General features: G+C 52.6%; 1 protein-coding gene across 1 annotated transcript in view; it reads right to left on the reverse strand.

Annotated features, from left to right (window-relative positions):
- NDRG1 (N-myc downstream regulated 1) overlaps positions 1-7,273 on the reverse strand; it is a 60,229-nt gene extending 52,956 nt beyond the window's left edge. Inside the window, exon 1 of the mRNA XM_054498089.2 lies at positions 7,098-7,273. The gene's annotated coding sequence lies outside the window, so the exon portion shown is untranslated. The remainder of the gene's footprint in view (positions 1-7,097) is intronic.
- Between the last annotated feature and the right edge of the window lie 3,864 nt (positions 7,274-11,137).

Here is an 11,137-nt window from a genome sequence, read left to right on the forward strand (position 1 = left end):
GATTAGCCCCGCACCTTGGACCAAGGCCCCCACTTCTGCCAGCCTCAGACTCCTGTCTGTTAAGACTAGAGCCTTGCTCCAGCTCTGCCACCCATCTGTACACCCTCTTGAGCAAACTCTCCTGGATAACCCAGAACTCCCACAGGGTGGGGCTGAAGGGGTATCCAGCAAAGAAACATCCATGATCTGTTCTAGAAGTTCCAGGTTCCATCCACCAGGAAGAGCAGCCAGCAGCCACAGGAAGGCAACGATGTAACCCTACACAGACACACCACAAAAACAGCACCAGGAACAGTATCTGTGGCTCTAAACCCGGTACTTCTAACTGGGCTCTAAACCCGGTACTTCCTTTAAGCCTCACAGAAACCCTAGGAGGAAGGTGCCAGCATGTCACCGTTTAACAGATAGGGAAACTGAGGCACCAAGAGGTTAAGATGTGTGCCACAAGTCAGCAAGCATCAAGCCGGCACAGGTTAAAGAAACCTTAAAGGGAATGTTGACAATGATCTCACATCGCCCTAAATATATCCACAGTCCTCACCACCACCCGTGGCCCAGATGCAACGTTGTAAGGTGGGCTGCATGTGACCGTGAGGCTTTCAGTGCGTGGAGGTCAGCTGGGACAGTCACATGCCTCTCCTCCACCCTGCAGTCACCACTGAACCATCATGAGTAGGCTTGAGCTTTTGGCAAAACCGGCGTCTTGAACTTTTCTCCCTTCACAACACCCAGAAGGTTCTCTGTTTTCAGCTCCCCCATAGTACCTTCCTAAGATGGCCAACTCAATGCTTTGGAAAAGCGTTCACTCAGCACACTGTTTCACTTGCTCCTCAAGGAGGTTCCCCCGGGAGAGGTTGGGTATTATACCCAGTTCACAGATGGGTAACCTGAGGCTCAAAAGCAAACACAAAGACCCATTTGATTTCCAAAGGCCACATGTCTAGATTCCTCCCTGCTGAGGAAAAGGTGAAAAACTCACTGGTTTGTTGTGGGTGCAGGTGTGGCACTCACTCCCTCGGGGGAGAGCGGACAACAGTCCCCTGGAGGCCTTCAGTGAAGCAGATAAAGGGAGAGCAGGCAGAAATTGTTGACAAGGGTAGCATCGATTGTCACCAACAGCAACTGGCCCAGATTCCACCCTCCATAACATGCCTGGTTTTAAGGCCACATGAAAGCCAGTGTTCTCTCCAGCACATTGTGCTCTTTATAGAACAGATTTTAAAAGGAGGGAAAAAATCAACGTGTGCTGTGGCTGTTTGCTACAGCAACTTCCCCAGAAAACTGCCATGAACAGCACCATTTCTGCCTGAACCTCAAGGAAAACCACCTTGAGATAGGCCCTGGATAGCCCTGCCTTACTGTGGATACATTCCTTTGTCATTTCTTTGCCAAAAGAGATTTTGAAGTCAAGCTACAAAGCAGTTCACGGGCTCTCTTGGTGTTTTCTGGCCCTTTTGAAACTCCAGGCCGTGGGGAGGGTGAGGAAGTTGGCAGTCTTCACACACTGTCTTTCTTAACTAATCAACTCAGCAAACAATATGGGTGGATTCACTGTACCTTCAAGAAAGTTCCCTAGTTTAGAAGTTAGGGAAATGTATCAGAGCAATCAAAATCAAGGAAACAGTACAAATGTCACACAGAGAACAAAACCACACTAGGAACTCCTCGAGGGCCCCTGTACTTTGCGGTGGAGCCTGAAACCCAGGAGGCATCAGTGATGTTTGATATTCAAGGAATGAAAACGGGATCACTAAGAAGGTGAACTCCACTGTCTCCCTCTCAAACAAGCCAAAGCCGCATTCACTCCCTGGGTGTGGGTCCAGAGGGGCTGGAGCCGAAACTGAACTGCTGTGTGTTCAACTTGAGCACAGCACCAGGGAGGTCAGCGAGTGTCCCAAACACAACAGCAGGAAGAGGGAGGTGTCAGGAATCTCGTCGCGGCCCACCTCTTTTCTGCAATACAACCGAGATCTTCCTGGAGATTCTCAGTGGAGTTTTGGCAGCACGAGTAATTTGTTTGGCAGATAGAAGACGACCGTCTGAGGGGACGAGGTGAATAACTGGAAGTCCAAAGGAGGACACTGGTCTCCTTAGAGGATTATTTTGTGAAATTGCAGGACAGGCATGAGCTGCGCTGGATGGTCTGAGATAATTTGTGGAAATCACACAAATGGAGCCAGTGTTAGCAGAGGACAAGGAAATGGATTCGTCATACAGAACCCTTTGTCCTGAGATGGGATGCTAGCCACGCTAACAGGATCCTTCCCCAGAACGGTCTTGCAGTTTCCACCCTCTGGAATGGGCCTCTGATCTTGTCTATGCAAGATGGTCCAAGTTACTTCCTTAATCAATGGAGGTGTCCTTTCCACCACCACTAACACAACACCTACTAAGGACAGGCTCTCAGGTTTCATGGGAGACATGGACAGGTCCCAGGAAGGACCCAACCCAGCCTCTCCTCCAGCAGGGGACAGCCAAGGAGGCCTTTCTGGAGAAAGGAGGAGAGTTCCACGATTAAAAAGGAGGAAGGAGAGGTGGTAAGCATTCCCAGCTGAGAGAGGCCATAGACCCACCTCTTAAATGGCCCTCTCACATCCATATTTGAAGAGGGTTACTTCTTCTTAGGTTCCGTGGGGGTGGGGAACCTAAGAATCTTCTTAGGTTCCGTGGGGGTGGGGCACAGGGTGAAGGCAGGAGAACAGGATGGAGACCTGGGCCCCCACCCACCTCTCTTTAAACAGAACTCTATGCAGATTTAAAATTTATAGCTGCAGAAAGGCCCCCCGCAGATTTAAAGAAAGGAAAGATTAAACTGCTGGGGAGGGCACTCAAGGCCCCCAGACTGTTAAGGAGCCTCACTTTCTACCAGCTCAGTTGCAAGAAAACCCACTGGACTCAAAAGTCAGAGATGTAGCCCAGGCGGGTAGGAGATAGGCAGGTCTGTAAACAATGTTAGGTGGGAAAGTCAAAGATCTGGGTCAAAGAGACCTGCTTATCGCCCCGATTGTGTAATCCATTCCCATTCTGTATTGCTGGGGCTTACGCCCCACCCGAGGGGGCCCAGGTTTCTTTTCACATGGCCCCCACCCCGAGAACCCGGCTCCAGGTTGGCACCTACTCATGGCCCTCTACCTCTGCAGCCACCTTCCTGTGGGGCCTCAGTGTCCCCAGCCCTTCTGCCTACCTGCCTGGGCCAAGTTCTCAGCCAAGACCGCTATCTAGCCTGCCTCTGTCTCCAAGTTGAAAGATAAAAAGCAAGTGGACACGCAGTACTTCCATCACACAGCCATCAAGAGAGGCAGGAACAACAGCCTGGGGTGGATCCAGGAAACCAAGCTCATTCTCAAAAAGTGGGCCCAGAGGGTGTGGGCGGCCTCCAAGGGCAATGTTGGAGTGTGGAAAGGGCTCAGGAGGCTCACTTTGGCCAGAACCCCACTCACTGGACTCTGGACAGAAGAGTCACCAGCCTGAGCCTCAAATTTTCTGACCTGAGAGGTGGAAAGAATGTCTTCTACCTCAGTTAGATGATGTGATGCATTGAACCTCCAAGGCACTGTAGCAAACAAGAGCTATTTACTGAGCACTCACTAATTCCCAGGCACTGCGGACACAGGGTGGCCTGAAGGTACAGCGGCGTGTATGACTACACCTTCCTTTCTTCTCTCCCCTGTCATTCCAGAGCAGAGGTTCTCAACTCTGTCTGCCTGCAGGATACCCCACTCCCAGCCCAGCCAAAGGAGCTTTGAAACAACAGCGTATCCCCTGATGGAGACAGAATCGCAGGAGACTGGGCCTGGAAACGTGCATTTCAGACAAGAGTCTCATGACACTATTATACAACCTACATAAGCTTAGCAAAAAGCAATACCTAGGTCAAGCATCTGCAGGCACTTTCACAGCCTTGGGTAGGTTTAGGACAAAGGGCCCCAGACGCTGCTTGCCAAGAAGATGCCTTGAGAATGTCTTCTGTGGGTGTTACTGACGGCAAACACCTACACGCTGTTTTCCACATGCTGGGTGCTGTTCTCAGGTTACATAGATTAATAGTTACACATTCTGATGGCACCATGTCTGTTACTCTCATTTTACAGAAAAGCAAACTGAGGCATGGAGCTCCTGATTGCCTTTTCATTTGAGCCTGATTTCTTCAGGCGCCCCAACATGTTGTCATGGAAAAAAAACAAAGGCTCTGAAGTCCAACTGTCCGGGTTGAAAGTCTGGCTCTCCCACCTGAGCCATATGGCTACAGGCAAATCCTGAAACTCTCTTGGCCTCAGTTGCCTCATCCATTCAATGGAGCAATACGGTCCAGGCAGCGTTCTTGCGAGGATGAAGGCAGATGGAGGGAGACCGTGGCTGCTCTGGAGGGAGAGAGATGCCGTCTCCCTCCCTGGCCTTCCTTCCAGGCTGAGTCAAACCTGAACACTGCTTCAGTCTTAAATGCTGAGTCATCATGCTTTCTCTCCCAGGACAGGGCCTCTGAGTCACGTCTGGAATGGGATTCTCTGGGGTTGGGTCCCAAGGAAGAACTGCAGCTTTGGGCCACCCGACAAACACAATGCTATCTTTCTTTCAGGTCCATGTGCAGGCAAGTTCAGGCCAGCGGGTTTCAACGTACCCCAGGGGGGCCCTCAGCTCAGTTGAGATCTGTCTTCTGCCATGGCGGGGCAGCCCCATTCAGTCAAAGGCCAACTCAGGGGGCTGCAGCCTCTAAGCCCCTGCTCTTCAGGCTGACTTTGCTAATCTCTCAAGAATACCTGATTTACACTTAAAAAAAAATCATTCCACTCTGCCCCTTTGGCCTCAAAAGTTTCCTCACCAGAAATTCAGTGAAGATGCAATTTCCTTTTGCCCCTCCATAGCAGGCAAGCAAAATCCTGCCAGGAACCCTTTCCACTGCCTTCAGTCTCACCCAGGGGCCTCGCACAAAGCTGAGCTCCAGCTCAGTTCGGCCTGGGCACATCCCTGCCCATCCCTGCGCCTCATTTTCCATCTGTAAAATGGAAAGAAGTTGGACTAGTTAGGTCCTGTGTGAGTTTTTTATTCCATTCCAAATGATCAAACTTTGTTGCTCCAAAAGAACTTCCTCACAAGAGACCCAAACAGACACTCCAGGATCCCTCAAAAGCAAAACCCAACACCTCCACCCATGCACAGTCTATTACCTCGCCCGAAACTCAACCTGCTGGTTCACAGGAGAATGGGGCAGAAGACCCAGAGCCATCCACTTCATCCCATCTGCATATTTCAACTCCTCCCACCTGCCAGGCGCTGGGCCAGGGGCCAGGTTACAGGGCAGGGCAGGCAAATCCTCCTCCTTGCCCAGATGCAGTGGGAGACATGGTTCCACAAAGCTAAGAAGTCACAGGTCAGGGGAACACCCCGTTTTCCATCCACACCGAAACCCTCTCTCTCCCTTACACCTTCCTTCATCCCCGACATTGTGCCACCCCAGCCTGGGGCTGGCTCTGCCGCCACACACACCACACAGAACTGGTCTGCGTCTCCAGCTGTGTGTCTTCCCCACCAGAAGGCAGCCCTTCCAAGACAGGCGCTGGGGTTTGCCCCCTCTGCACCTTGCTTATTTCAATCACATTTGTGAAACTCAATAAGGACGCCAGAATTTCTCAACAGGAAGAGTCTAGACTGAAAAATTCGCCTTGAAACTGCATTTCTGCAGCAAGAACAGGGGATTTGTATTTAGATATGTTCACTTGAGGCAGCTTAGGAGAAGGTCCCGTGCAGCTGATGGGTATTAAAAGAATGTCTACCGCCCTCCTGCCTGGCCACTGGCTGAGTTCTGAATCTTAGATATTTCCCAGCAGCTTAAAGAAACCAAACAAACTTAAGTGCCCCCAGCGTCCGTGAGAAGGGCTGTTCTTGGATGGGCATAAGATAACCAAGGGCCCAGCCTCCCCCACCCACTGCCAGGCATCTCCCACTTCCAAGCCACACAGGCGTGCTGTTCAGGACCCCCAGGGACAGCAGGGACAACAGGCGGGGGGTATGGGGGAGGGGTGGGTAAGGAACCGACCCACTAAATCCCAGCTCCAGCTACTAATTTGACAGAGGCGTGACAGCGTGTTTCCCCCAGAACCAGCCGCATTCCCCAAGCCCAGCCCGAATCTCCTCCCGAGGCTGAATCAGAGACCGCGGCGGATCCCCCAGGAACGTCGAAGTAATTCCAGCTGTTCTCCCCCCTGGAGGGCAGGAGCGGCCAGCACCGGAGGCAGGGAAGGGGAGGAAAGCGGGGGAGGGTGGGCGGAGGCGAAAATGACGCCACTCCTAGCTCCAGCCAGCTCAAGGGGCCGCCAAATGTCCGCGAGACCCCTCTCGCCTAGGCCACTTCTCCCACGCCGCCGATGCGCCAATCCCGGGTTCCTCCGGGGGCGCACCCTGCCCAGCGGCGCTCGCAGACACTTGCTCCCGCTCGCGTGTTGCACTGTGACATACCCTGGACCCTCCCCCCACACACATGCTTACACTCACACTCACATGCACACCGCCCTGTGTGTGCTACGGGACTGAAGCGCCACCAGCCTCTCGGATCCACACCCGTTCCCGACCCAGTCTGCAAGCCAGACACACACACGCCCCCCTCTCCAGCCTCCTTGCCAGCGCCGCTCACCTCTACCAACCCCTCATCTACACACTCGCGCGCAATCTCTCCGTTCCCAGACACACACACACACACACTCACCTAGTCCCTTCTGCACCCACGTCCAGCGCGCACCCCTGCCAGCGGCGCCAGCTGGGATTCGGAGAGGATGCCAGGAAACGCTATCCTGGTGTTTTTTCGGACCGCCTCATCGCCCCCTTCCCGACCTCCAGAACCCCAATCCCCAGCTAGTCGGGAGATGAATGGGACCCTGTCTTTTTTTCCTCCCTTTCCGTAACTGAACCCCCCACTTCAGCGGTGTCTGCACCCAAAGCCCCCTCGCGCCCGCGCCCCGGGGTGACCGCGCACTTGCAGCTCCGGGGCGCTTACTCCTGGAGTCCGCGGGGCTACAAAGGGCGGTCCTGGCGCTCCAGCGGCACCGCACGGGCGGCCCCTTTCTGCTCCGCGTCGCGCCTGGGAGAAGAGGGCGCGGGCTTACCTAACGCGAAGGAGAAAGGAAAGGACGGTGCCGAGGCTGGCGGCCCAGCGCCCCGCGGAAGCCGAGGGCGGATGGTGAGCTGACGAGCTCGAGCGCGAGCTGGGAGCCAGGCGAGGTTTGTTTACGTCCCGGCGGAGGGCGACTTTATAGGCGCCGCGGCCCCGCCCCCGCGCCTCGCCCCTCCCAGACCCTCGCAGTCCCCGCACGCAGCCGGGACACACCCCTTCCCCGCTCCCCGCTCCCTCCTCCCGGGCGCGCCGGGCTGGGCTGGGCTCTGGCAGCGCGCGGCGGGCGCCCACTGGAGCCGCCGCCTGTTGCGCAAGCCTTCGTAGGGGCGCGGCCGGGAGGGGCATCGGGGCTCCGGTTGTGGGTCGGCTCTGCAGTCCCCTCCGAGTCCAGGGCCTCGACTTGTGCAGCGGGAGCGTGTGCCCTGCCCGGAGGAGGCGTTTGTGTGCTTGTGCGTGTTCATGTGCGCGCTCGTGCGTGTGCATGTGGACTTCCTTGTGTCTCCGTATGGGCGGAGGCCCCCCATCTCTGCCTCAGAGTTTCTTCTAAGAGTCTCGTTGCGCCACGCCCTGAGCGACTCCCTTCACTTCCTCCAGGTCTCACCCGCTCGGCTCTCCAGCCGGATTCAGCTGCCTGCCCAGCAGCCGCCTTCGCTTTCGCCCAACAGGCTCCCTCCGGTTCTCACCCTTCCTTGTCGCCAAAGCTCTCGCTGAAATCCTCGCTCCCGTTTAATCTCGTCCATCTTGCCCACCGCTGCCCAGCGCCTCCCCTTCCCCTCATCTTCCCAGTTCTAAGCACACTCACTGGACCTTGCCCACTGGGCTCTTCTCTCCTGCCCCACAAGCCCACATGAGAGGATTCTCACCCCTTTCTATTCTGATTTCCTGAACTTTCATGACACACCCTTTCCAACCTTAGCACTGTCCTACTCTGCTGCTCTGTTTATGTGTAACTATTGCCTGCATGTTCCCATCTGGCCAAAAAAACCAGCAATTCTCAAACCTCTACTGCATATGAGAAGTCCCAGAGGAGCCGCCAAATTAAAAAATAAATAAATAAATAGATAATAAAAAGAGAGAGATGGACTCCAGAACAGTTTAATCAGAATCTCAGGGGGTGCAAACCAACTGGGCATTGGGGTTTTTACAAAGCTACCCAGGCGGCTCCTGACGTGCAGGCAGGTTGAGAAGCACTGCATGGAGGAACATGATTTTATGAATAAAGGAAGTCTGACTCACAGCTGGCACCGTCATTGTCCTCAGGCCACCTGCCCAGCGTTGAATTTGCCACTGAGCCCAGGACCAGACCCAGGGCAAGCTCAGGTGACCCTCCCTGCGCCTCCGCAGACACGCGCGCACGCACAACACTTCCTGCTGGATTGTAAACCTCTTTTCTATGGCAACCCATGCTGTCCCCAAGGCAGGGGCCATGGCTTTCCCTTCTGTATCCCACTTGCCTCCCTAGGCCCTGAAACTTATTTATCCTGTCATTCCACAAATGACAGAATTGAGCTGCTCTTATGAGCTGGGTCCTGTACTCCGGCACTGGGAAAGGACTGAAAAGGCAAAAACGTATTCTGCAGGTGCATAGCATAGTATAGCCCCAAGACGCAGTTTCTCCATCCATACAGCGTGGTTGAGATAAACTCATTCCCTAACTATATTAAGGACCTACTATGCCCAGGCACCATTCTAGACCTGGGGACATGATCATGAGCAACAACAACAAAAAAAGTGCATCTGTGGGAGCCATCCTGTTGTCTAAAGACCATCCCAGATCAAGCAGCCTGTGTGCCTGTTTTCCTTTAGCCGGCTTACACATACCCATTTTCCCATAGGCTCCCCATTGTGGCGATTTATTGAGTGAGCACCTTTGGTTTTTTATCTGCTAAAGATACAAAGTGTCAAGTTCAAAAGTGCGGAGTGTCACGATAAGGAATGTCAAGTTCAAAGGCGCAGGGAAGGCAGCCCACTTCTTCAGTAACAAATGGAACTCCTAGTGCATGGAATTAGAAGGGCATTTTGCCAGGGGAGGCCCTTGCCTGTCTCTTTGAGGAGGTCCTCAGGACAGAACGCGAAGAGCAGCCCAGACTTGCAGCTTGAAACCCCGAGGAGGTTGCCTGGCAGGAGGCTGGGCTTGTGCGGGAAGCCTAACCTTCTGGAAGACCATTAGCATTGAACAAGTCAGCAGACAGAGGAAGGAGAGTGGAGTGAAGAGAAAAGAGCAGAGAGGGGAGGCAAGAATTTGAGCAATGGAACACAATTTTCCAAATCATGGCATTCTAAAATCAGAGTCCACATCACCTTGGAGAAGGCCTGAGGAAGACACCATTTGGATTCCACACTCCCCTCCCTCAGCCCAACACAGCCAATTTTCCTTCCCCGTTGAAAAGGATGTTTTCTTCCACTGAGCACCAGATGAAGTAGTTTTCTTAGCTAAGTGTCACGCTGCAGGAGAAAGACTGTCTTTAGTACAGGCCTGGATGCACATAAAGCATAGAGGACGCCCACCCTATACAGAGGTCCCTCACTGGGACCTGGGAGCTACACGCACCTCCACATCCCCCACCGCAGCCAGCTGAGGTGGCAGAAGTTCACGGAGCTGAATGTGGGTGCAATTGCACTGACTGTTTACATTATTCCTCTTTCTCGCTGGTCAGCAGTAGAATCAGATTTGCTTAGTAAATGCACACTCACTGCAAATCCGTCACAGGATGAGATTGGATTTTCTGGACAAATGTCCACTGGAAATTTCTACTTAACAACATCTTAGATTTTATACTAGAATATCCTAACCAAATGTTCCAAAAAGGACCATAGGAATCACCTATTCCCAACTATCTTTCTTAAAACTCATGGGTACTCGGGGTTGGGAGAAACCAAGATGCAGCGGGGATTCATGGAGAAGAACCCAGTGGTCTGTGGCCCCCAACTCCAACTTCACCACTTATGAGCTGTAGTACCTGGGGCAAATTACTCCACCACTCTGTGCATGGAGGAAACGCGTGAGAGAAACCATCAGACCTTTCAATCACAATTTGTGGGTCTACTGCTGCAGACCATCGTCTTTTCTGTCTGTCAAAATGAAAAAGTGTCCCTAAAAGTGCGTATCTTCCCACCTCCAGGCCTGGGCTCTCTCGGGACCCCCTCTCTCCTCCAGCATCCATCTCTCCCTTTCTTCTGGACCAAACTAATCAACAAGTAAACATTCACTGCGATCAATGACCCACCCTAAACCAATCCCCTCTTTTTCCCAAGTCCCCCACTTCTGTAGTGCAGCCCAATTCCTCTCACCCCTTCCTCCCTAAACTTTCCAAAACAAGCATCTGTACCCAAAAGCCCACCTCATCTCCTCTTCCTTTTGCTTTGTAGTGTTTATCAAGTTTTTCTTGAACCTGGTCAAGTAAGTCTTCAAAACTTGTTAGGAAAAACAACAGCCCTTGTCTCCCCGTTTTCCCACTTCCCTATTCCCGGAAGTCACCACTGTCTGCTCTTGGAGAATTATTTCTATCTTATCTTTGCCACTTGCAGACTCTATGCTCTTGGGTAAGTTATTTCATTTCCTGCCTCTGCCTCCTCATGTATAAGATACACATAACAATATAGGGTCATTGTGATAGATATATGTGTTAATATATGTAAAGTGCCTAGAACGGTCCCTGGCACATAGAAAGCTCTCATTAAAGTGTTCACCGTCATCCTCACTGTCATCATCACCATCATCATCATCATCATCATCATCTTGTCTCATCCCTCCTGGCATCTTGCACACCTGACCGTAGAGAAGTTCAGTAAATATTGGTTGAAGAACTGAGCAAATGCAGATGTTTCTCTTTGAATTTGCCCCATCTTATTCGGTCTTACTGCTTGGACTCTGTTAGGAGGAAAAAGGGGATCCTACCTGCTTCATGATCCCAGGTGGAGGGACTGCCATCTGGGATTTTTACCTAAATAAAAGTAAATTATCCCAGTTCTCTGCAAGCATGCCTGGCCTGTAATATCAAGTTGTGAGCAGTGAAAATTTTTTAAAAAAAA

Source organism: Pongo pygmaeus, chromosome 7 (genome assembly GCF_028885625.2).
Source record: "Pongo pygmaeus isolate AG05252 chromosome 7, NHGRI_mPonPyg2-v2.0_pri, whole genome shotgun sequence".
Taxonomy (NCBI): Eukaryota; Metazoa; Chordata; class Mammalia; order Primates; family Hominidae; genus Pongo; species Pongo pygmaeus.